The sequence below is a fragment of the Mobula birostris genome, chromosome 1 (assembly GCF_030028105.1).
Source record: "Mobula birostris isolate sMobBir1 chromosome 1, sMobBir1.hap1, whole genome shotgun sequence".
Taxonomy (NCBI): domain Eukaryota; kingdom Metazoa; phylum Chordata; class Chondrichthyes; order Myliobatiformes; family Myliobatidae; genus Mobula; species Mobula birostris.
The window spans coordinates 113,759,412-113,786,159 of NC_092370.1; positions in this window are offsets into that span (position 1 = coordinate 113,759,412).

The window sequence follows — 26,748 nt, forward strand, 5'->3', positions numbered from 1 at the left end:
CTTCTCCTTAAATCAACTCATTCGTTAACAATTTCTCCTTCCGATAACTCCTTTAGGACAGGTTAGGTTAATCAATTCAGAAACTTCCTGTGTACATGCTCCGACTGTAATCGCTCTCCCAGCCGTAAGACGATAAGACACAGAAGCAGGATTAGGCCATTCGATCCATCGAGTCAGCTCAGCCATTTAATCATATCTGTTTCCTTTTCCCCTTTCAGCCCAATTTTTCGTCTTCCCCGAATACCCTTTGACAATGTGACTAATCAAATACCTATCAGCCCCGGCTTCAATAAACCCAATAACTTGGCCTCCATGGCCGTTTGTGGCAATGAATTTCACAGATTCTCAGAGATTCCTCCTCGTCTCTGTTCTGAAATGATGTTCTATTATGTGTCTGTGCCCTTTGGTCCTGGACTCTCCCACTACTGGAAAATCCTCTCATCGTCCAGGCCTTTACATATTCAGTAGGTTTCAAAGAGATATCCTGTAGTCTTCTAGGCTCCAGCGAGAACAGGCCTGGTACCATCAAACGTTCCTTATGTGATAACCCTTTCATTCCTGGAACCATTCTCTTAAACCTCCTCTGGACCCTCTCTAATGCCAGGTCATTCTTTCTCGGATATGGAGCCAAAATTAATCACAATACTCCATATATAATCTACCAATGTCTTATAAAGACTCAACATTACAACTTTTTATTTATTAGATTTCTGAATGGACAATGAATCCACATGTACTACCTCACTGTTTTTTTCATGCTTTGCTCTCTTTTTCTCTACTTATTTAACATATATCTTATTGCAATTTATAGTTTTTATTATATATTGCACTGTACTGCAGCTGCTAAATAACAAGTTCCACAACCTATGACAGTTATATTAAACCTGATTCCCATTCTATTCTGAATATATTCTAGACTGCTCGAAATGATTGTGGTCATTGCATTTGTCTTCTCCACTACTGACTCAAACAGCAAGTTAGCCGTTCGGAAATCCTGCACCAGAACTCTCAAGTCTTCTTGCACATTTGGTTTCTGCTTTCTCCCTCTCTTTAGAGCATATTCTGTGCCTTCATTCCTTCTACGAAAGTGCACGGCCAAACTCTTCCCTACACTGTGTTCCATTTGCTACTTTTTTGTCCATTCTCCTAATTTGTCCGAGTCCTTTTGCAGACTTCTTGCCCTCTATTTTGCTTTTATGCTATCTTTGACCACCGTTAACTCTGTTTCTCTTTACACAGATTCCATCTGTCCATATGAATATTTTAAGCGTTTTCTGTTTGTATTTCATAAAATCATAGAGCAACATAGCCTGGATATAGGTCTTTCGGCCCAAATGGTCCATGCTGACCACAGCATCCTCCCTGCTAGTTCCAGCTGCTGCATTTGAGTCAGAGTCCTTCAAACCCTTTCCTTCCATTTACCTATGCAAATACATCTTAAATATTACAAATGCACCATCACAACCACTTCCTCAGGCAGCTCACTATCCTTTGCATAAAGAAATTATCTTTTAGGTCTCTTTTAAATGTCTTCTCTATTATCTTGTATCAGTGTCCTCTAGTTTTTGTCTCTCCAATTCTGGGGAACAGGCTATGACCCCTCTGTACCCCTCATGATTTTATAAACTTCTACGAGTTTAAGTTCTTCTAATTTCTTTCTTTATCATTATACAGAGAGACCAGTGGGAATAGAAGCTAGAGCAGTGATATGCTTCTCTTGCATGACGTGGAAGTTAGGGAGATGTCTATACCTGTGATAAGTGCATCCACATTTACAAACTGTATTAGGGAATTGGAGCTGGTGCTAGATGACCTTCAGATCATTCAGAAAATTGAGGGGTTCATAGGAGTTACAGAAAGATAGTGTTGCTGGAAACAGGTAGTTGGATGATCATGAAGAGAGGGAAGGTGTATTGGCAGACAGTGTAGAATACCCCTGTGGCCCTTCCCCTCAACAAGTGTATCAATTTATATAGTTTTAGTTAGATGACCTACCACAGTGGTCACTGGTCTCGGCACTCAGTATGTCTCTTTGGTTCAGAAAGGAAGGTGGGTGGGGGAGGAAGAAGAGGCCAATAGTAGTGATGGAGGTCATTGCTTAGCACTGGTCAGTGAAACAGACAGGAGGACCTGAGAAAAGAAAAAGACTCTTCGATGGTATATTGCCTCCCAGGTATAGAGGATCCAACATATCTTGAATTGATTCCATAGCCATCTTAAGGGGGAGTGTGAGAAGCCATAAGTCATGGTATATATTGATACAAATGATATAAGCAGGAAAAGTAATGAGGACTTGCAACATGAGTTCAGGGAATAAGGTACGAAGTTGAAAAACAGGACCTCCAAGATGGAGATGAAGCTATCCATGTTAGTGAGGTAAAAAATAATAAAGATAGTGCAGTTTAATATGTGACTAAGCAGATGGTGCATTGGAGAGGGTTTCAGATTTTTTGGATCACTGAACCCCATTCCAGGGCAGGTGGGATCTCTGTAAATAGGACAGTTTTCACCCAAACTGGAGAGGAACCAATATCCTTACAGGACGGTTTGCTAATCCTGCTCGGAAGTGTTCAAACTAATATTTAAGAGGGATGGTATCCAGAGTGGCAGGACAGCAATGAATTGGTTGTGGAGAAAAAGAGATGTCATGACTACAATCAAAGATTTTGTGGATGTTGATTTGGATTTCCAGCACCTGCGGCATTTCTCGTTTTTAAGCAGAGATGGAAACTGCAAAATTGAGCAGGGTGGATAAATGTTCTGACTTTCATCTATTGCAAGACAAGGACGGTTGTAGGTAAGGCTAATGCGTTCATTCATCGTCAATGTCATTGAGGACCTCGACACCATTATTATGGTGTCGAGACTAGGACGTGGTTTGGATTTAAGTGAGGGAGAATTGTGCAGCGTCAGCCTCACTCCCTCTTCCCAATTCCCATCTGGATCCAGTGGCAAGACAGAGTCAAGACGACTGGAGATGGGACTAGGCACAGTGGATGACCAGGACATCTTCTGTGTCTTGTCCTGCTCTACACGTTCCACGATGCTTGCAGAGACTGCCTTCCTCACCATTGGACTATTGGTCTCGTCCACTCAATCAGCCGGAGTCTGTCTTCACATGCTGGGATAGGCAACTCTTTTATCTCACTGAGGGTTTGAGACCCGTCGGATACCCTCACCTGGTTTAGCTGGCTTGTCGAAGCCGTTGCCCGGGGTGTGGCCATTGTCGCGTGCAGACATCTACGGGGAGCCACAGGTGAGAGTTGAGTGCTAGGTGGGGATCAAAGGTGGACTAACCGCCTTGAAAAGGACGCGATATGTTCCCCCACCAGAGATGCTACCCCTCCCTGACACCCCATACACCCCAAGGCTAATGCACATAGAGCATGGAGCCATGTGTGGACTTACGATGTTGAAACCATTATTGAGACATGGTTACATGACGGCAAAGTCTGACAGCCCAATGTTCTGGCATTCTGCTGATTTAGACATGTCAGAGAAGCAGGTATTAAAGGGGGAGGGAGTACTCATATTACTCATCAGAGATAATGTCATCGCAATGCTTAGATGATGTATGGAAGGCTCATCTACCAAGGCAATTTTCATGAAATTGTGGAATAAAAAATGGACAATCATGTTAATGGGACTTTATAGAGTTTCTAATAGTCAAGCAGGATTTGGATGAACAAAGTCATAGGGAGATAGCAGACAGTTGCAAGAAATACAAGGTTGTTACAGTAACACATACAAGATGCAAGAGTAACTCAGCAGGGAAGGCAGCAACTACAAAAGAATAAACAGTCAATGTTTTTGGCTGAGACCCTTCCTCAGGATTCATGAAGGGTCTTGATCAAGGGTCTTGGCCTGAAGAATTGATGCTTTATTCCTTTTCTTAGGAAAACCTGACCTCATGAGTTCCTCCAAGTTTTTTTTATGTGTTACTCTGGATTTCCAGCATCTGCAATCTCTAGTTTTCAGGTTGAGATAGTGGGTGATTGGAGCTTTCTGCATATTGATTGGGACTCCCATAGTGTAAAGGAACTGGATGAGATAGAGTTTGTCAAATGTGTTCAGGAAAGTTTCATTATCAATAAGATTATGAAGACACCTAGTCCCATTTTATTGTCATTTAGTAATGTATGCATTAAGAAATGATACATTATTTCCTCTGGTGTGATATCACAAAACACAGGACAACCCAAGACTGAAAAAACTGACAAAACCACATAATTATACATATAGTTACAAACAGTGTAACAATACCATAACTTGATGAAGAAGTCCGTGAGCCCAGTAAAGCTCCAAGTTTTTCAAATGTCCCACATCTCACGCAGACGGGAGAAGGAAGAAAAACTCTCCCTGCTATGCCGACCACAATCCGACCATGAGTCATCCGAAAACTTCGAGCTCTAATCAGCTCTCCGACACCGAGTACTGAGCGCCATCTCTGTCCGAACGATTCGACCTCCTTCTCGGTCGCGAAAAGCAGGCAAGGCCGGGGATTTTGAGGCCTACCCCCGGAAAGATTCCCGACCACACAGTTACGACAGCAGCGGACGGGCGTTTCAGAAATGTCTCCAGATGTTCCTCCCTGCTTTCACGTGCATTCTCTATCAAATCAGAATTGTCCACGGCCCCTATTTAACAGACACAACATCATTTTTCACCGGAGAGCCGCGCATGCGCGGCGCGCTGCCATCTTTTCCTCCCGCTTTATAAGCAGAATTTCCACTAAAGGGAGCACGATATTGGATCTCTTCTCCGGAAATGAGACAGGGCAGGTGACAGAGGTGAACATAGGGAAAGACTTTGGATATAGTGATCAAAATTCCATCGACTTCAAAATAATTGGGGAGATTGGCTAGAATTGGTTTTCAGATTAAGATTCTAAACTGGAGGAAGAGTAATTTTGATGGCATCAAAAGCAATCTGCCAGGTGTGGATAGGGATAGGATGTTTTCTAACAAAGAGACACTGGCAGTGGGTGGTCTTCAGCAGAATTGTGTATTGAGAGTACACAATATGTATATTTCTATTAGGATAAAAAGCAAGGTTGTCAGGTTTAGGGATCCTTATTTATCATGGGATATTGAGGACCTGGTAAACAAAACCGAAGCACATATCAGGTATTCGAAGCTAGTGTTAATGGGGCAATTGAGGAATATAAGACATACAAGAGAACACAAGCGAAAGATCAGGAAGGCTGAAAAGGGATAAGTGGTTGCTCTAGCAGGCAATGTAAACCAGAATCCAAGGGTTCTATAGGTACTGGGAGCAAGAGGATAGCAAGGGACAAAATTGGTCCCCTCGAAGATCAAATTGGTCATATATGTATGGAGCTAAAAGAGATGTGGAAAAATATTAAATGTTTTATTTTTGTGTTAGCATTTGCTCAGGAGACAGACACAGATACCATAGAATCTGGCAAAACACTAGAGGTCATGGACCATGTTCTGATTACAGAAGAGGAAGTGCTTGCTGTCTTGAGAAGAATTTAGGGTGAATTAATCCCAAAGGCCTGATGAGGTGTCCTCTCCAAACTTGTGGGAGGCTAGTGCAGAAATTGCAGGGGCCCTGGCAGTAATATTTAAAACATCCATACCCATGAGTGAGGTACTGGAGGACTGGAGGGTCACTAACATTTAAGAATCGTTCTAAGAATAAACAGGAAATTAGAGCCTGGTGAACCTGACATTAGTCGTGCGCAAATTATCAGAAGTTTTTCTCATGGATAGGATGTGCATGTACCTGTGTTTGTATAGACAGCGCCTGAAAAGAGATAAACAATATGGCTTAATGCATGGTAAGTCATGTCTAACTAATTTATAGAGATTTTTTCAGGGAGGTTACCGAGAAGTTTGTTGAAGTAGCAGAGCTACTAGGACTTGATGTTTCAATCCGTATGGTAAGTTGGTACTCTCAATGTTGGCGGTGGGTTTGGAGTGGTGATGGCGGGGGGTAGGTACGTCATCTTTGATGTTTTGTTGATAAGCTCACAACGTCTCCAGAGGGCTCAACGGTGCTACTGGCATCCCAGATACACCCCCCTCTGTTCCATATCCTCCTGTCTTCATCTTGCAGCCCAGTTGTTGTCTTTCCTTTTAATTCAAATCCAATTGCTTCTTTCTTCTGCTGCATTTGACAAGGGAACACAATGGTCTTTAGAAGAGCCTTTGATAAATTACGCCATGGCAGCCTCGTCAAGAAGATTAAGTCACCTGGCATTCAGGATGAAGTAGTCAGTTAGATTCAATGTTGGCTTAGCGGAAGAAGCCAGAGAATGGTGGTTAGTGTTTGACTCTCTGCCTGGAGCCTGTGACTAGTGCTGTGCTGCAGGATTCGGTGCTTGATCCATTGTTGTTGGTCACTTATAGTAATGATTTAAATGACAAGATATTAAACTGGATCAGCAAATTTGCGGATGATACCAAGATTGAGAGTACAGTATAGTGAACCGTGCTGTATAGATTCACATCCAAATCATTTACATAATAATTAATAACAGAGGTCCCAACAGTGACCCCTGGGTAAACTGAATTTTAAGAAGAACTGTACATAAGAAAAGGAAAATAATAAATGCGAAGCCAATAGGGCTGCAAACTAACATTCAAACTAAAAATCTAACGTTGACACTGAGCTTCAGAAGGAGTAACTTAATAGTAAGTTAGTACCACTCCTTTAAGGCGTCAATCTAAATTGGAGTCTTCTATCTTGGAAAGTGGGCTAAGGTAAGCAGGGGAGTGTCACCGTCGCTTTGCTTCAGTCAAGACTCGACAAGACTGAAGGGAGTTAAATAAAACTACAATGCAACCCTAATTGTCTGCAATGTGCATTCTCACGAGCTGATTGCTGATGACCGCTTTCAGCTGCCCACTCCACAGTAGAGTCCATGGTTTTTACAGATCACCACCTTCACCACCCCCGCAATCCCACCCCACCACTAGGCACAGATCCTGGGGCACTAGAGTCCTGTGCCCGCTGGATGTCCTGGATGAGTGACTTGTCCAGGATATCACGAATTGGATCCCAAGAAAGATTCTCTGGGCCCTATCTCTCCCAGTCCACTAGACACAGGACCCTGCCCCACACTGGGCGAGGTGCCAGGAGGTGCTGCTGGGAATAGAACAGTGACCCATCCACCAGGATGAGAGGAGGGAGAGGGTCTAACTGGAGCAAGGTGGGGAGAAGTCACCAGTGTGAGCTGCAAGCATGGAATACGAGGTAAATCTTAACAGATAATTGCAGTCACAGCCTCTAGGAAGATCGCTTGATAGCCTTCCCCACTGTGAATAATCCCACGTAGCCTGGGGCAACCTTGAGGCTACCAGCTTTCAAAGGAAGATCCCTAGATACCAGCCAGGCTTTCTCCCTGGATTGAGAAGCCTCACCTCTCTGAGGAGCTGATTATCCTGCTGGGCATATAGTTTCTGAGTGTGCAGCAGGGAAGCCCTGGCCCATCTCCATGTGTGCTTGCAGCTTTGTACCAACTGTTCAACAGCAGGAACTCCCGTGTCAATCACGGTCTGGGAAGATCAGTGGCTGGAATCCATTTTGCCATTGAATGGAGGGCATGCTAGTTCAGCTTATTATGGGCAATCTCTGAGTTGGGAGCTCCACGTCATGGAGTCAAGATTGTCTCCAGCTCCTCATTCACTCTCTCAGTATGGCCATTAGATTGCAGGTAGAAAAGTGATGAGAGGGTGGTTGTGGCTCCCAAAGGAGAACAGAAAGCATTCCAACAATGGGACAGGAAATGTGCTCCTCAGTCAGGCCTGCTGTCCCGGGGGAAGCTGTGCAGCGTGAACACAAGCTGAACCAAGAAAGTGGCAGTTTCCTGAGCCGATGGGAGCTTGGGGAGAGCAATGAAGTGGGCTGCTTTAGAGAACTGGTCCACAACCACCCGGATGATAGTGTTTCCATCTGACGGACACAGATCAGTGATGAAATCCACTGAGAGGTTGCACCTGGGGCAGAGAGCCACGGGCAATGGATAGAGCAAACCAGCAGTGAGCTGCTGTGATGTCATGGTCCGGTCCGTGAAGTCCGCATTCTGAGTCACGGTCCGGTCTGTGGACTCAGGACTCCGGGTCTTCCAGCCGTCCCTTGTTTTGGTTGGGTTAATCATAGGCACCTGATTCCCAACTTGGGGCTTGGAATATAAGTAGCCTTGCAGACGACTGTGGGCTGCTGGTTTGTCTTGTCGTGATCCCCTGGAAGCAACCTGCTGGTGGAAGGCTAGAGTGGCCACTTGCCATCTTTAGGCCACGTTGGGGAACTGTCCCCTCATGGAGCCTTGCTGTCAGTAGTCGGAGCTGTCTTTGTGGTATGGTTTCGACCATTTCCCGGACCAGCTGAGTGGCCGTCAGCCTCTCTGACCTAGGTAGGGATCTGGCTGTTTCCGCAGCCAGCCGAGGTCGCTGGCCATAACTGCGACTCGGAGCAACCCTGAAGCAGAGATGGAACTGTCTGTCGTTCTTCAATGTTTGTCTCTTCTTGTCCTCGCCTCTGTGTGGTTAGTCAGGCCGTTCTGCCGTTGCCCTGCAGGGTATCTGTCTTGTCTTGTCCTTGCCTCCGTGGGGTAAGTCAGGTCCTTCTGCCATTGCTCTGCAGGGTGATCTGTCTTGTCTTGTCCTTGCCTCTGTTGGGTAAGTCAGGCCGTTCTGACGTTACCCGACAGAGGGACCTTTCCCACCTTGGTGTGGAGATGAGCTTGAGTCCCGGTTTGTCTAAATATAAGTCCGGGCTCTATGTCTATGTTCTGTCCAGTCTCATGTTGGTGTCGTGTTAAATATGAGTCCCGGCTTGTCTATGGATATGTCCCGGCTCTATGTTGATGTACAGTTCCCAGTCTGTCTCCGAGCTCCAGCCTCCGAGTTATCAGCCTGTGCATTCCAAGACCCCAGCTCCCAGCCTGCAACCTGAAGACCCAAGACCGCAGCCTGCAGCCTCAAGAACCAAGACCCCAGCCTGCAGCCTCAAGACTCCAGCCTGCCGTCTCAAGACCCAAGACCCCAGCCTGCAGCCTCAAGACCCAAGACCCAAGACCCCAGCCTGCAGCCTCAAGACCCCAACCTGCATCCTCAAGACCCCAGCCTGTGTCTAAGCTCAAGGCTCAGGACCCCACCCTCCTGTCCTGTAGTCATGTCATGTCCTTGCCTAGTTCTGGGGCCCGAACCCAAGGCAAGACCCAGGTTCTGGGTCCTTGTCCAGTCTCTGGCTCGGACCCCATGACAGGCTCCTAGTTCATAGTTCCTAGTCCGGTTTCCCTGTTTTCTGTCCATATCCTAGCTCAGGTCTTGCATCCCAGTCCTGTCCCTAGTACTTCAGTGTCTGTGTCTTGCATTTGGGTCCGTTCCGAATGCACCCCCCCTCCCCCGCCCACCTCGTTATGACATGTGACGTCTTGTTCTGGGCACAAATTGGACAGGCAGAGATAAAGTCGTGGACATCTTGGGACATATATCTTCTCTGTAAATCATCTCTTTATGAATTCCAGGGTCTGTTGAATCCCTGGATGGCCAACCAGATGGGAAGAGTGACCCCAGGCCAAGATTTAGGAACACAGAGGCAAGGACAAAAAGCTGGTTAGGAACTTCTCCACCTGGGGCTGGACCTGACTGTTCGGCAGTCCTCACCTGTTTCTATTCCCCAAATCACTGGAACAGCTTTGCTTGTGCGAGGAAAGATGTGATCTAGATTGGCGTTGACATCAGAGACATCAAACTGACAGGAGAGAGCATCGGCCTCAGTATCATCTGCCTATCCTTCCTCACAGTCTCGCTACACACTGCATCGACTGCCCCATCCTCAGCCCCATCACTCCTTTCCCAATCCCCTGCTAACTTAGTTTAAACTTTCTCCAACAGCTCTAGCAAACCTACTCGCAAAGATATTGATCCCCCTTGGGTTCAGGTTTAACCGATCTTTTTTTGTACAAAGCATAACTTCCCTAGGTGAGATCCCAATGATCCAACAATCTGAAACTCTGCCGCTACACCAGATCCTCAACCACTCACTCATCTACTTCTGCCTTAACTAGCACGCGGAACTGGGAGTAATCCAGATTTTACACATGCTCTTCGGCCTGTTCCCGCACTCCCTATACTTACTGTGCAAAATCTCGTCCCTGTTTTTACCCATGTGATTGGTGTCAATGTACCCCTCGGCCTTTGTCTGGTTACCCAACCGCTTCCGCAGCTGCTCTGAGACCTGCTTAATCCTTGCACCTGGGAGGCAGCACACCATTCTGCGTCTTTGTCACGGCCACCAAATCTCCTGTCCAATCCCTAAGTACTGAGTCTCCTGTCACTATCTCTCTAACTGATTTTTCCCTTTTCTCTGAACATTTCTATCCATTTAGATACCCAAATGACTTTAAAATCTGTCGATGGTTCCTGCTTCTAACTCTTCCTCTCGCAGCTTGTTGACTGTACCCACCACCCTTTCCCTGAAGAACCTACCACACAGGTCTCCTATAGATATTTCCCCGCTCTCTTTAAAGCTATACCCTCTAGTTTGGGCTCTCGTACCCTTTGGAAATATTCTCCCAACTCCCTATTCTCGAGCGACTGGTGTAAATGAATAGACTGTCGATGAGCCTGATCGGGTAACTTTCGTGGAACTGGATAGAGTTCTTTATGTGAAGAAAGGTGATGGCATTTATGGCATCAGCTGCGAAATCTCTGAGTCGGAAATGATTCGTGTGACCTCCATGCTGAGAAAGAGTTTTTGTCAGCGGCGCCGGTTGCATGTCAACTCTGTGGGTCTATATAGGCACAGTAATAGGTGCCGGAATCCTCTTTCTCGAGACGGGCCACAGTTAGAGAATACTGCTTTTGTCGATCATTTCTCGCTGTAAATCTGTCATCAATTCCATCGTCGCGTACGTTGCCCCCATTATTATAATAGAGGATCCTGACCGGCCGTTGCCCATCTGGCTGCCGGTACCAAAAGATATTCTCCGTGTTCACTGTGCCCAGATCGCATCTCATGACGGCAGTTTTGCCCACATTTTTGGTGATGGACATCGGAGACTGTATCAATTCAGCACCGAGACATCTGCCTGTGGAAACAGAAATCAAAGTCAGAACATGTTTAAAAGTCTGAAACGAACAGAGAGTAAATGGATGAAAATCAATCAACTAACCGAGGAAAAGTATCACAAAAGCCACGCAACCCAGCCGCATGGTGTTTGTCGAGTTGTGACTGTATTTGACACGGATTTAGACGTGGCCTGGCTATGTATAAATAACAGCACGTTTCACGTCCGACCTTCTCTGAACGTGTCACAGACCACGCCTTCCAACCCCATTGGAAAACGACACACTATTGTTTCCTCTGTATAAGATGAGATTTTGTTAGAATCGCACAGCAGTTCATAAGACGAACTTTTTGGGTTCGAACTTGCTCTCGCTTAACATGAAGAAATCCGTCACGGTAACAGGCCTTTCGGGGCCAACAAGCCCGGGTCATCCAATTCCATCAATGTGATCAATTAACCTACTAACCCGCAAACAGGAGAAATTTTCAGATGCTGAAGGACTTCTCACGCTGACTTCTGCCCTTCCTTTGGGTGGGATGTTTGATGAACCGAATGCCATCAACACCATGTCTGTGATGCTGTTCGTCTGAGTCTACCTGATTTTACCTTTCCCTGTTGAGACATAGAATCGGCTATACTCCGACTGGCCTGGCAGCTACTGCGGTGCACTGACAGGTCATTCTTCCCCCACCCCCCACTGTAGTATCTAAATGAATATTTGTTTCTGAAGGGAATAAACAGTACAAAATATGATGTCATCCTATCCCGTTTAATCGTAGCTTTCTTTCAAATGATGGGAGTTTGCAAGGTGTGTATGTTCAGAGGGCCCAGGGTGTCTTTGCACATTATTCACTGAAAGCCAATATCCGTATGAGGGATAGGTCAAGCTATGAGGGAGGCAAATCAAGGAAGTGGATATAATGTCCAGAGATAAGGGCAACCACGAGGTGGTCGAGGGAGGCATATGAGTGGTTATTGCTATATGGAAATCCTACGAATGGTCAGCCATTTTCAAGGACACATCTATGCATCTGAATAAATACACCTACACCATGTAGGTTCAATGGGCACCTACATCATGGACTTCAGAAAAACAGTTGTAGACGAGTGTCTCCCCACAAACTCATTCAGAGTCTTCTCCCGCCAGATGCCTCGTATGAACCACGAAAACAGCAATTTGCTGAGGGTCAGACCAAAGGCATTCAAGTCTGGTGATCAATAAAGTTACAGGAGGTCCTGGTACATTCTCTGGAAAGCCTCATTACGGGCAAAGCCTCCTTATTTCCCAGACGAAACCTGAATCAACAAAGGATAGTCAATAGTTGTGGCAGGGCATGAATGGTATCACTTCTTATGAAGTAAAATCAAGTGACAAAGGTGACAACAGGACTCACTTCCAGATGAACGCAATGCCGTCTGTGCTTGCTTCGACCGTCAAAACATGGAGGAACCATCACAAACACTCACAGCGCCAGACGATCGAATGATTTTAGTCTCTGAGGCTGATGTGCGGCAGCCTTCTGCATGATGAACCCATGAAAATCATCCAGCCCAGACAGGATACCTGGCCAAGTACTGTAGACCAGTGCTAATCAACTGGCGGGACTGTTCACTGATCTTTAACCTGTCTCTTTGGCTGATGCACCCATCTGCTTCAATCAGACTTCTCTGATTCTGGTGCCTCAGAAGAACATGGTAACCTGCCTCAATGACTAAAGTCCAGTATCACTTACATCCACAGTGAGGAAATGTTTTAAGAAGTGATGTTTTAAGGAAAGCAACATCCGTCATCAGAAATGCCACACACCCACCCCTCCCCCATATTGCAGATCATGCTCTCCTCTCACTGCTCCCATCAGGAAGTACGTACAGGAGCCTCAGAACTACACCACCAGGTTCAGCAACAGGTATTACCCCTCCACAATCAGGCTCTTGAACCAAAGGGTATAACTTCACTTGACCCATCACTGAAATGTTGCCACAACATATGGGCTCACTGTCAAGGATATTCACCTCATTTCCTTAGTATTTATTGCTTAATTATTTGTATGTGAATGAACTAGAGATGATGCAGAAAAGATTTACAGGTATGTTTCTGGAATTGGAGGATTGTAGTTATAGAGATTGGACATGTCGGGATTGTTTTCCACGGAATAAAGGAGTCTGACTAGCGACAGTACAGAGATTTAAAACAATTCTAAGGGCCATTGAGCTCTACAGCACAGAATCAGGCCCTTCAGCCTAACTCGTCCTTAACGAGCAAGTTTCCCACGTAAACCAGTCCCACTTACCTGCATTTCACCTGTTTTTCTCTGAACCTTTCATATCCATGTAGATGCCCAAATGAATTTTAAATCTCTCGATGGTTCCTGCCTTTATCTCTTCCTCTGGCTGTTTGTTGCCTGTACCCTCCGCCTTTTCCCTGAAGAACCTACCACACAGGTCTCTTATAGATCTTTCCCCTCTCACTCTAAATGGGACACTTGAGGAATATATGAAATGGAAGAGAACACAAGCGAAGGATCAGGAAGGCTGAAAAGGGATAAGTGGTTGTTCTAGCAGACAAGGTAAACCAGAATCCAAGGGTTCTATAGGTACTGGGAGCCAGAGGATAACAAGGGACAAAATTGGTCCCCTTGGAGATCAAGTTGGTCATATATGCATGGAGCTAAAAGAGATGTGGAAAAATATTAAATGCTTTATTTTTGTGTTTGCATTTACTCAGGAGACAGACACAGATACCATAGAATCTGGCAAAACACTAGAGGTCATGGACCATGATCTTATTACAGAAGAGGAAGTGCTTGCTGTTTTGAGAAGCATTTAGGGTGATTTAGTCCCAAAACCCTCTCGAGGTGTCCTCTCCAAACTTGTGGGAGGCCAGTGCAGAAAATACAGGGGTCCTGGCAGAAATATTTAAATCATCCTGACCCATGGGTGAGGTACTGGAGGACTGGAGGGTCGCTAACATTTAAGAATGGTTCAAAGAATAAACAGGAAATTAGAGCCTGGTGAACCTGACATTAGTCGTGGGTAAATTATCGGAAGCTTTTCTCATGGATAGGATGTTAATGTACCAGTGTTTGGATAGAAAGGGCCTGAAAAGAGATAAGCAATACGGCTTAATGCATGGTAAGTCATGTCTAACTAATTTATAGAGAATTTTTTTAAGGAGGTTACCAAGAAGTTTGATGAAGGGAACAAAATGGTCTTCAGAAAAGCCTTTGATAAATTACGACATGGCAGACTCGTCAAGAAGATTAAGTCGCCTGGCATTCAGGATGAGGTAGCCAGTTCATTCCGATGTTGGCTTAGCGGAAGAAGCCAGAGAACGGCGGTTAGTGTTTGACTCTCTGCCTGGAGGTCTGTGACTAGTGCTGTGCTGCAGGGATCGGTGCTTGATGCATTGTTGTAGGTCACTTATATTAATGATTTAGATGACAATATATTAAACTGGTTCTGCAAATTTGCAGATGATACCAAGCCTAAGGGTATAGTGAACATTGTGCTGTATATATTCGCATCCAAATCATTTACAGAATAATTAATGACAGAGGTCCCAACACTGACCCCTGGGTAAACTGAAATATAATAAGCACTGTACAAAATAAAAGGAAAATAATAAATGTGAAGCCAATAGGGCTACAAACTAAAATTCAAACTAAAAATCTAACGCTGACACTGAGCTTTAGAAGGAGTAACTTAATAGTAGGTTAGTACCACTCCTTTAAGGCATCAATCTAAATTGGAGTCTTGTATCTTAGAAAGTGGGCTAAGGTAAGCAGGGGAGTGTCGCCGTCGTTGTGCTTCAGTCAAGACTTGACAAGACTGAAGGGAGTTAAATAAAACTACAATGCAACCCTAATTCGCTGCAATGTGCATTCTCACGAGCTGATTGCTGATAACCGCTTTCAGCTGCCCACTCCACAGCAGTGTTCATGGTTTTTACAGATCACCACCCTCACCATCCCCGCAATCCCACCCCGCCACGAGGCACAGCTCCAGGGGCACGAGAGACCTGTGCCCTCTGGAGGTCCTGGATGAGTGACTTGTCCAAGATGGCACGAATTGGATCCCAAGAACGACTCTCTGGGCCCTATCTCTCCCAGTCAACTAGGTGCTGGACCCTGCCCCACACTGTGCGAGATGCCAGGGGGTGCTGCACGGAATAGACAAGTGACCCATCCACCAAGATGAGTGAGGGAGAGGGTCTAACTGGAGCAAGATGGGAGGAAGTCTCCACTGTGAGCTGCAAACATGGAATACAAGGTAAATCTTAACAGATAATTGCAGGCACAGTCTCTAGGAAGATCGATTGATAGCCTTCCCCACTGTGAATAGTCCCAGGTAGCCTGGGGCAACCTTGAGGCTCCCAACTTTCAAAGGAAGATCCCTAGATACCAGCCAGGCTTTCTCCCTGGATTGAGAAGCCTCACCTCTCTGAGGAGCTGATTATCCTGCTGGGCATATAGTTTCTGAGTGTGCAGCAGGGAAGCCCTGGCCCATCTCCATGTGTGCTTGCAGCTTTGTACCAACTGTTCAACAGCAGGAACTCCCATGTCAATCACGGTCTGGGAAGATCAGTAGCTGGAATCCATTTTGCCATGCAATGCTAGTCCAGCTTATTATGAGCAATCTCTGACTTGGGAGCTCCAGGTCATCGAGTCAGGATTGTCTCCAGCCCCTCATTCATTCTCTCCAGCTGGCCATTAGATTGCGGGTGGAAAAGTGATGAAAGGCTGGCTGTGGATCCCAAAGGAGAACAGAAAGCATTCCAACAATGGGACAGGAAATGTGCTCCTTAGTCGGACCTGCTGTCCCGGGGGAAGCTGTGCAGCCCGAACACAAGCTGAACTAAGAAAGTGGCAGTTTCCTGAGCCGATGGGAGCTTGGGGGAGCAATGAAGTGGGCTGCTTTAGAGAACTGGTTCACAAACACCAGGAAGATAGTGTTTCCATCTGACGGACACAGACCAGCGATGAAATCCACCGGGAGGTGGGACTTGGGGCAAAGAGGCACAGGTTGTGGGTACAGTAAACCAGCAGTGAGCTGCTGTGATGTCATGGTCCGGTCCCCGAAGTCCGCATTCCGGGTCACGGTCCGGTCCGTGGACTAAGGAGTCCGGGTCTTCCGGCTGTCCCTTGTTCCGGTTGGGTTAATCATAGGCACTTGATTCCCACCATGGGGCTTATAATATAAGTAGCCTTGTGGACGACTGTGGGCTGCTGGATTGTATTGTCAAGATCACCTGGGAGCAACCTGCCGGTGGAAGGCTAGAGCGACCACTTGCCATCTTTAGGCCGCGTTGGGGAACCATCCCCTCATGGACCCTTGCTGTCAGTAGTCGGAGTTGTCGTTGTGGTATGGATTCTGCCGTTTCTTGGACCAGCTGAGTTAGGTAGGGATCCGGCTGTTTCCGTAGCCAGCTGAGTTGCTGACCGTAACTGCGGCTCGGAACAACACCGAAGCAGAGATGGAACTGTCTGTCGTTCTCCGATGTTTGTCTCTTCTTATCCTCGCTTCCGTGGGATAAGTCAGGCTGTTCTGCCGTTGCCCTGCGGGGGGATCTGTCTTGTCTTGTCCTTGCCTCTGTTGGGTAAGTCAGGCCATGTGCCGTTACCCGACGGAGGGACCTTTCCCATTTTGATTTGGAGATGAAATTGAGTCCCGGCTGTAAGTCTATGTTCTGCCCAGTCTCATGTTGGTGTCCTGTTAAAGATGAGTCCCGGCTTGTCTAAGGATAAGTCCCGGCTCTATGTTGATGTACAGTTCCCAGTCTGTCTTCGAGCTCCAGCCTGCGAGTTATCAGTCTCCGCATTCCAAGACCCCAGCTCTCAGCCTGCAGCCTCAAGGCACAAGACCCCAGCCTGCAGCCTCAAGACCCCAGCCTGTGTCTAAGCTCAAGGCTCAAAACCCCAGCCTGTCTCCAAGCTCAATCATCAAGACCCCAGTCTGTCTCTAAGCTCAAATCTCAAGACCCAGCCTCCAGTCCTGTAGTCATGTCATGTCCTTGCCTGGTTCTGGGGCCCGAGACCGAGGCAAGACCCAGTTTCTGGGTGCTTGTCTAGTCTCTGGCTTGGAGCCCAAGAGAGGCTCCTAGTTCATAGTTTCTTGACCGGTTTCACTGTTTCTTGTCCATGTCCTAGCCCAGGTCCTGCATCCGAGTCCTGTACCTTTGCACATTATTCACTGAAAGACAATGTCCATATGAGGGATAGGTCAAGCTATGAGGGAGCCAAATCAAGGAACTGGTATAATCTCCATAGATGAGGACAACAACGAGATGGCCGAGGGAGGCATATGAGTGGTTATTGCTATATGGAATCCTTCGAGTGGTCTGTACCACTTTCAAGGACACATCTATGGATCTGAATATATACACCTACGCCATGTAGGTTCAATGGGCACGTACATCATGGACTTGAGAAAAACAGTTGTAGACGAGTGTCTCCCCACAAACTCATTCAGAGTTTTCTCCCGCCACATGCCTTGTATAAATCATGAAATCAGCAATTTTGTTGAGGGCCAGATCAGAAGCATTGAAGTCTGGTGACCAATGAAGTTACAAGAGGTCCTGGTACATTCTCTGGAAAGCCTCCTTATGGGCAAAGCCTCCTTATTTGCCAGACTAAACCTGAATCAACAAAGGATAGTCAATAGTTGTGGCAGGGCTTGAATGCTATCACTTCTTATAAAGCAAAATCAAGTGACAAAGGTGACAACAGGGCTCACTTCTAGATGAACACAATGCCTTCTTTGCTTGCATTGAGCTTCAAAACATGGAAGGACCATCACAAACACTCACAGCGCTAGACCATTGAGTGATTTTAGTCTCTGAGGCTGATGTACGGGCAGCCTTCTGGAAGATGAACCCATGAAAATCATTTAGGCCAGACATGATACCTGGCCAAGTGCTAAAGACCAGTGCTAATCAAATGGTGGGACTATTCACTGATCTTTAACCTGTCTCTTTGGCTGATGTACCCATCTGCTTCAATCAGACTTCATTGATTCTGGTGCCTCAGAAGAACATGGTAACTTGCCCCAATGACTAAAGTCCAGTATCACTTACATCCACAGTGAGGAAATGTTTTAAGAAGTGATGTTTTAAGGAAAGCAACATCCGTTATCAGAAACACCACGCACCCCACCCCTCCCCCACATTGCAGATCATGCTCCCCTCTCACTGCTCCCATCAGGAAGTACCGACAGGAGCCTCAGAACTACACCACCAGGTTCAGGAACAGGTATTACCCCTCCACAATCAGGCTCTTGAACCAAATGGTATAACTTCAGTTGACCCATCACTGAAATGTTGCCACAACATATCGGGTCCCCGTCAAGGATATTCACCTCATTTCCTCAGTATTTATTGCTTAATTATTTGTGTGTGATTGAACTAGAGGGGACGCAGAAAAAATTCACGAGTATGTTTCTGGGATTGGAGGAATTTAGTTTTAGCAATCGGATATGTCGGGACTGTTTTTCACGGAATAAAGGAGTCTGACTGGCAACAGTGCAGAGATTTAAAACAATTCTAAGGGCCATTGAGCTCTACAGAACAAAATCAGGCCCTTCAGCCTAACTCGTCCTTACCGAGCACGTTACCCACGTAAACCAGCCCCGTTTACCTGCAATTAACCGGTATTTCTCTGAACCTATCTTATCCATGTAGATGCCCAAATGACTTTTAAATCTCTCGATGGATCTTGCCTCTAACTCTTCCACTGGCAGCTTGTTGCCTGTGTCCACCGCCCTTTCCCTGAAGAATCCACCACACAGGTCGCTTATAGAACTTCGCCCTCTCACTTTAAATCTATCGTCTCTAGTTTGGGCTCTCGTACCTTGCGGAAATATTCTCCCAATTCACTGTTCTCGAGCGACGGTTGTAAACGAATACACTGTCGATGAGGCTGATCGGGTAACTTTCGTGGAATTGGATAGAGTTCTTTATCCGAGGAAAAGTGATGGCATTTATGGCATAAGCTGCGAATTCGCTGAGTCGGAAATGATTCGTGTGACCTCTACGCTGTGGAAGAGTTTTTGTCAGCAGCTCCGGTTGCAGTTTAACTCTGTGGGTCCCAATAGGCACAATAATAAGTGCCGGAATCCTCTTTCTCGAGACGGGTCACAGTTAGAAAATACAGCTTTTGTCCAGCATTGTTCGCTGAAAATCTGTTATCAATTCCATCGTCGCGTACGATGCCCCCATTATTGTAATAGAAGATCCTGACCGGGCGTTGGCCATCTGGCTGCCGGTACCAGTGGATATCGTCCGTGTTCGATGTGCCCAGATCGCAGCTCATGCGGGCACGATTGCCCACATTTCTGGTGATGGACATCGGAGACTGTATCAATTCAGCACCGAGACATCTGCCTGTGGAAACAGAAATCAAAGTTATAACGTGTTTCAAAGTCTGAAACAAACAGAGAGCAAACGGATGAAAATCAATCAACTAACGGAGGAAAAGTATCACAAAAGCCACGGAACCCAGCCGCATGGTGTTTGTCGAGTTGTGACTGTATTCGACACGGATTTAGACGTGGCCTGGCTATTTATAAATAACTGCACGCTTCACGTCCGACTTTCTCTGAACGTGTCACAGACCACGCCTTCCAACCCCATTTGAAAACGACACTATTGTTTCCTTTGCATAAAATGAGATTTTGTTAGAACTGCATAGCAGTTCATTAGACGATTTTGGGGGGGGGGGGGTGTGGTTCGAACTTGCTCATGCTTAACATGAAGTAATCCGTCACGATAACAGGCCTTTCGGGGCCAACAGGACGGGCCATCCAATTCCATCAATGTGATCAATTAACCTACTAACCCGCAAACAGGAAAAATTTTGCAGATGCTGAAGGACTTCTCACGCTGACTTCTCCCCTTCCTTTCCAGTCCTGAAAAAGGGTTTCGGCACGAAACGTCGACTATTTACTCTTTTCCATAAATGCTGCTTGGCCTGCTGATTTCCTCCAGCATTTTGTGTATGTTGCTTTGGGCGGCTACTAATCCTTAAGTCTTTTGAACGTGGGAGGAAACCGGAGCAGCCCGAGGAAACCCACGCGGTCTCAGGAAGAACGTACAAATTCCTTTCAGGAATACGACGGAACCTAACCTGGGTCGCTGGCGCTATAATAGCGTTACACTAACCGATCCGGTACCGTTCCGTCACAAAACTTTCCCCAAAATAGTCATCTCCTGCCAGTTGTCTTTCAGTTATACGTCAACTTATTTAAAATACTTATCCTCCCTTTATCAATGTTTTGTGACATTCCCGAAATTTCCCGACGAACACCATAGTTGGAACAAGTGGTTTCAGAGCGGCGGACGGGGGAGGTGGGTTGGGGTGTTTCTCGGCGCCTTCAGACATCAGGAGGAGATGGAAATAATTCTCACAGACACCCCCGGTTTCTCATCTTGGCCTTCACTTTGTCTAATCTTTTGTCTCCGGAGTCTGTGACAGAGCAAGGAGAGCGATATCATCCCCACACACGCTCTGAAAGTGCCGTCCCTGGACCTGTCTCGCAGCTGCCCTCGTCGCCGCGACCGTATTCCGTGTACGTTCCGTTGGGTGGGATGTTTGATGAATCGAATGCCATCTGCACCATGTCTGTGAATCTGTTCATCTTTCCCTATTAAGGTGGTTTTAATTATTCCAGCTGGGCAGAACCTGTCAGTAAATATTAACTCACATTGGCTTCCGCTGTGAAATTTGAAAGGACGATATCTAATTTATTTATTTAGCGATACAGCATGAAGTAGGCCCAATCACCCTCGACAAACGGTATTAAACCTAACCCAATCACGGAACAATTTACAACCTGGAGCTGTAATAGCGTCGCGCTATTCGCTACGCTACCGTGGTGCCTGGGCAGTGTACGTCCTTTATCGAATGCCCAGGACCCTCTTTCCTGTCGCTGTAAACGTCCAAGTGACATAACTCCCCAAGTCCTAGTTGTAAACCTCCCGCAAACCTTCTCCTTAAATCAACTCATTTGTTAACAATTTCTCCTTCCGATAACTCCTTTAGGACTGGTTAGGTTAATCAATTCAGAAACTTGCTGTGTACATGCTCCGACTGCAATCGCTCTCCCAGCCGTAAGACGATAAGACACAGGAACAGGATTAGGCCATTCGATCCATTGAGTCAGCTCAGCCATTTAATCATATCTGTTTCCTTTTCCCTTTCAAACCTATTTCGATCTCTTCTCCGAATACCCTTTGACACCATGACTAGCCTCGTCTTCAATAAACCCAATAACTTGGCCTCCATGGCCGTTTGTGGCAATGAATTTCACAGATTCTCAGGAATTCCTCCTGTCTCTGTTGTGAAATGATGTTCTATTATGTGTCTGTGCCCTTTGGTCCTGGACTCCCCCACTACTGGAAAATCCTCTCATCGTCCAGGACTTTACATATTCAGTAGGTTTCACAGAGATATCCCTTAGTCTTCTAGGCTCGGCGAGAACAGTCCTGGTAACATCAAACGTTCCTTATGTGGTAACCCTTTCATTCCTGGAACCATTCTCTTAAACCTCCTCTGGATCCTCTCTAATGCCAGAACATTCCTTCTAGGATATGGAGCCAAAATCACTGAAAATACTCCATATATAGTCTACCGATCCCTTATAAAGACTCAACATTACGATTTTTATTTATTAGATTTCTGAATGCACAATGAATCCACATGTACTACCTCACTGTTTTTGTTTTGCTCTCTTTTTCTCTACTGATTAAATTTAATATATATCTTATTGTAATTTATAGTTTTTATTATATATTGCACTGTACTGCAGCTGCTAAATAACAAGTTCCACAACCTATGACAGTGATATTAAACCTGATTCCCATTCTATTCTGATTATATTCTAGACCCCTCGAAATGATTGCTGTCATTGCACTTGCCCTCTCCACTACTGACTCAAACAGCAAGTTAGCTTTTAGGGAATCCTGCACTAGCACTCTCAAGTCTTCTTGAACATTCGGTTTCTACTTTCTCCCTCTCTTCAGAGAATATTCTGTGCCTTTATTCCTTCTACCAAAGTGCATGGCCATACACTTCCCTACACTGTGTACCATCTGCCACATTTTTGTCCATTCTCCTAATCTGTCCTAGTCCTTTTGCAGACTTCCTGCTCTACCTTTTGCTTTTATGCTATCTTTGACTTCCTTTAACTCTGTTTCTCTTTACACAGATGCCATCTGTCTATATGAGTATTTTAAGCATTTTATGTTTTTATTTCATAGAACCTTTGAGTAACAGAATCTGGATATATAGGCCCTTCGCCCCCAATCGTCCATGCTGACCACAGCGTCCTCCCTGCTAGTTCCAGCAGCTGCATTAGTCTCATAGTCCTTAAAGCTCTTTTCTTCCATTTACCTATGCAAATACATCTTAGATATTACAAATGCACCATCTCAGCCACTTTGTCAGGCAGCTCACTATCCCTTGCATACGGAAATTATCTTTTGGTTCTCTTTTAAATCTCTTCCCTGTTATCTTGTCTCAGTGTCGTCTAGTTTTTGTCTCTCCAGTCCTGGGGAAAGGGCTTTGAACCGTCTACACCCCTCATGATTTCATAAACTTCTACAAGTTTAAGTTCTTCTAACTTCTTTCTTTATTGTTATACAGAGAGACCAGTGGGAATAGAAGCTAGAGCAGTGGTGTGCTTCTCTTGCGTGACGTGGAAGTTAGGGAGATGTCTATACCTGTGATAAGTGCATCCACATTTACAAACCGTATTAGGGAATTGGAGCTGATACTAGATGACCTTCAAATCATTCAGAAAAATGAGGGGTTCATAGGAGTTACAGAGAGAGAGTGTTGCTGAAAACAGGTAGTTGGGTGATCATGAAGAGAGGGAAGGGGTATTGGTAGACAGTGCAGAATAGCCCTGTGGCCATTCTCCACAACAAGTGTATCATTATATATAGTTTTAGGGAGATGGTCAGTGGTCTCGGCACACAGTATGTCTCTTTGGTTCAGAATGCAATTTGGGGCGGGGGGAGGGGAGGAAGAAGAGGCCAGTAGGAGTGATGGAGGTCATTGGCTAGCACCGGTCAGTGAAACGGACAGGAGGACCTGAGAAAGGAAAAATACTCTCTGAATGGTATATTGCCTCGCAGGTATAGAGGATCAGACTTATCTTGAATTGAGTCCATAGCCATCTTAAGTGAGAGTGTGAGAAGCCATAACTTATGGTACATATTTATACCAATAATATGAGCAGGAAAAGTGACGAGGACTTACAAAATGAGTTCAGGGAATAAGGTACGAAGTTAAAAGACAGGACCTCCAAGATGGAGATCGCACGAAGCTATCCATTGTAGTGAGGTAAAAAATAAGGAAGACTGTGCAGTTTACCATCTGACTTATAAATTGACAGTTTTGTTCGGTAGAATTCCTCAATATATTCACGGAATTTTCTATATCAGACCAACATGTAATTGTATAATGCAAAGATGCCTCTGCTCCCACTTTGATACAATGGTTCTCTCAGGTGATATTATGTCTTAGTTTTGAGAAAATTAAGGGTTAAACTGACCTCAACATGTCTTTTACAGTTAGGGTTGCCAACTTTCTGACTCCCAAATAAGGGACAAAAGTAGCAGTCAAATCCGGGACACTTGGGTTTCCGCCAATAAATAAAGACTACCATGACCATGAAGCCTTGCGCGGGCTCCTCTGTGCGCCTGCGCGTATGCGAGGTAAGCATGCGCGTACGTGCGGATTTATTTCTCCACAAATCAGTTTTGCCTTCATTTTCCCGTCTATACTGTACATACATTATTTCTACTTTATACAGGCTGTGTATGTATCATATCATTCCTGCTTTTACTGTATGTTAGTGTTATTTTAGGTTTTATGTGTTATTTGGTCTGATTTGGTAGGTTATTTTCTGTGTCTGGGAACGCTCATTAATTTTTCCCTTATAAATTAATAATAGTAGCTTCTTCGCATCACGCCATTTCGGCACGAACGTTTCGAAGGAACGCTTTACCTTTGCGGGAGAAATACGGGACAAGGGCGATCCCCTGTGGGAGAAACCAATTTAGCCCAATATACGGGATTTCCCGGCAAATGCGGGACTGTTGGCAACCCTATGTTCTAGTTCAACAGTGCGTAACAGGGAATGAGGAAAGGTGCAGCTGACTCACATCGTTTCCTCACGGCCCGGTAGCATATGCTTTGCGGCCCGGAAGCGGTCCGCGGACGGTGGTTGGTGACCACTGGCTTAATGCTTTGTAAGTCACGTCTAACTAACTTATAGAGATTTTTTAAAGGAGGTTACCAAGAAGTATGTTGAAGGGAACACAGTGGGCTTTAGAAAAGCCTTTGATAAATTACGACATGGCAGACTCGTCAAGAAGATTAAATCGCCTGGCATTCAGATGAAGTAGTCAGTTAGATTGAATGTTGGTTTACCGGAAAAAGCCAGAGAGTGGTGGTTAGTGTTTGACTCTCTGCCTCGAGGCCTGTGACTAGTGCTGTGCTGCAGGAGTCGGTGCTTAATCGATTGTTGTTGGTCACTTACATTAATGATTTAAATGACAATATGTTAAACTGTATCAGCAAATTTGCGGATGATACCAAGACTGAGGGTATAGTGAACATCGTGCTTTATGGATTCACATCCAAATCATTTACGTATTTATTAATAACAGAGGTCTCAACACTGACCCCTGGGTAAACTGAATTTTAAGAAGAACTGTACAAAATAAAAGGAAAATAATAAATGCGAAGCCAATAGGGCTACAAACTAACATTCAAACTAAAAATCTAACGTTGACACTGAGCTTCAGAAGGAGTAACTTAATAGTAAGTTAGTACCACTCCTTTAAGGCGTCAATCTAAATTGGAGTCTTCTATCTTGGAAAGTGGGCTAAGGTAAGCAGGGGAGTGTCGCCGTCGCTGTGCTTCAGTCAAGACTCGACAAGACTGAAGGGAGTTAAATAAAACTACAATGCAACCCCAATTGTCTGCAATGTGCATTCTTACGAGCGTGATTGCTGATGACCGCTTTCAGCTGCCCACCCCACAGCAGAGTCCATGGTTTTTACAGATCATCACCCTCACCACCCCACCCCCACCCCGCCACGAGGCACAGCTCCGGGGGGCACTAGAGACCTGTGCTCGCTGGAGTTACTGGATGAGAAACTTGTCCAGGATGTCACGAATTGGAACCCAAGAAAGATTCTCTGGGCCCTGCCTCTCCCAGTTCACTAGGTGCTGATGTGACGGCTTGTTCTGGGCACAAATGGGATAAGCAGAGACAAAGTCCTGGACATCCTGGGACATAGACTGCCATGTAAATCATCTCTTTATGAATTCCAGGGTCTGTTGAATCCCTGGAACGCCAACCAGATGGGAAGAGTGACCCCAGACCAACGTTTACGAACACACGGGGGCAAGGACAAACAGCTTGTTAGGAACTTCTCCATCTGGGCCTGAATCTGTCTGTTCGGCAGTCCTCACCTGTTTCTATTCCCCAAGTCACTGGAACAGCTATGCTTGTGCGAGGAAAGATGTGATCTAGATTGGCGTTGACCTTAGAGATATCAAACTTTCAGGAAAGAGCATCGGCATTAGCATCATCTGCCTATCCTTCCTCACAGTCTCGCTACACGCTGCATCCTCAGCCCCATCACTCCTTTCCCAATCCCCTGCTAACTTAGTTTAAACCTTCTCCAACAGCTCTAGCAAACCTACTCGCAAAGATATTAACCCCCATTGGGTTCAGGTTTAACCGATCTTTTTTGTACAAGACACATCTTCCCTAGATGAGATCCCAATGATCCAACAATCTGAAACCCTGTCCGCTACACCAGATCCTCAGCCATTCATTCATCCTACTTCTGCCTTAACTACCACGCAGAACTGGGAGTAATCCAGAGATTACACATGCTCTGTGGCCTCTTCCAGCACTCCTTATGCTTACTGTGCAAAATCTCTTCCCTGTTTTTACCTATTTCATCAGTGTCAATGTACTCCTCGGCCTTTTTCTGGTTACCCAACCTCTTTTGCAGCTGCTCTGACACCTCGTTAAACCTAGCACTTGGGAGGCAGAACACCATTCTGCGTCTTTGCAACTGCCACCAAATCTCTTGTCCAATCTCTAATTACTGAGTCTTCTATTACTATCTCTCTACCTGATTTTACCCTTCCCTGCTGAGCCACAGAGCCGGCCATACTGCCACTGGGTTGGCCGCTGCTGCCGTGCACTGACAGGTCATTCTTCCCCCATCCTCCACTGTAGTATCCAAGGGAATATCTGTTGCTCAAGGGAATGAATATTGAAAATATGATGTCATCCTATCCCGTTTAATAGTAGCTTTCTTTCAATTGATGGCAGATGCAAGGTGTGTATGTCCAGAGGGCTCACTGAAAGCCAATATCCGTACGAAGGATAGGTCAAGCTATGAGGGAGGCAAATCAAGGAACTGGATATAATCTTCAGAGATACGGACAACAACGAGTTGGTCGAGGGAGGCATATGAGTGTTTATTGCCATATGGAATTCCTTCGAGAGGTCTGGGCCGTTTTCAAGGACAGATCTATGGATCAGAATAAATACACCTACACCATGTAGGTTCACTGGCCACCTACGTCATGGACATTAGAAAAACAGTTGTAGACGAGTGTCTCCCCACAAACTCATTCAGAGTCTTCACCCGTCAGATGTCTTGTATGAACCATGAAATC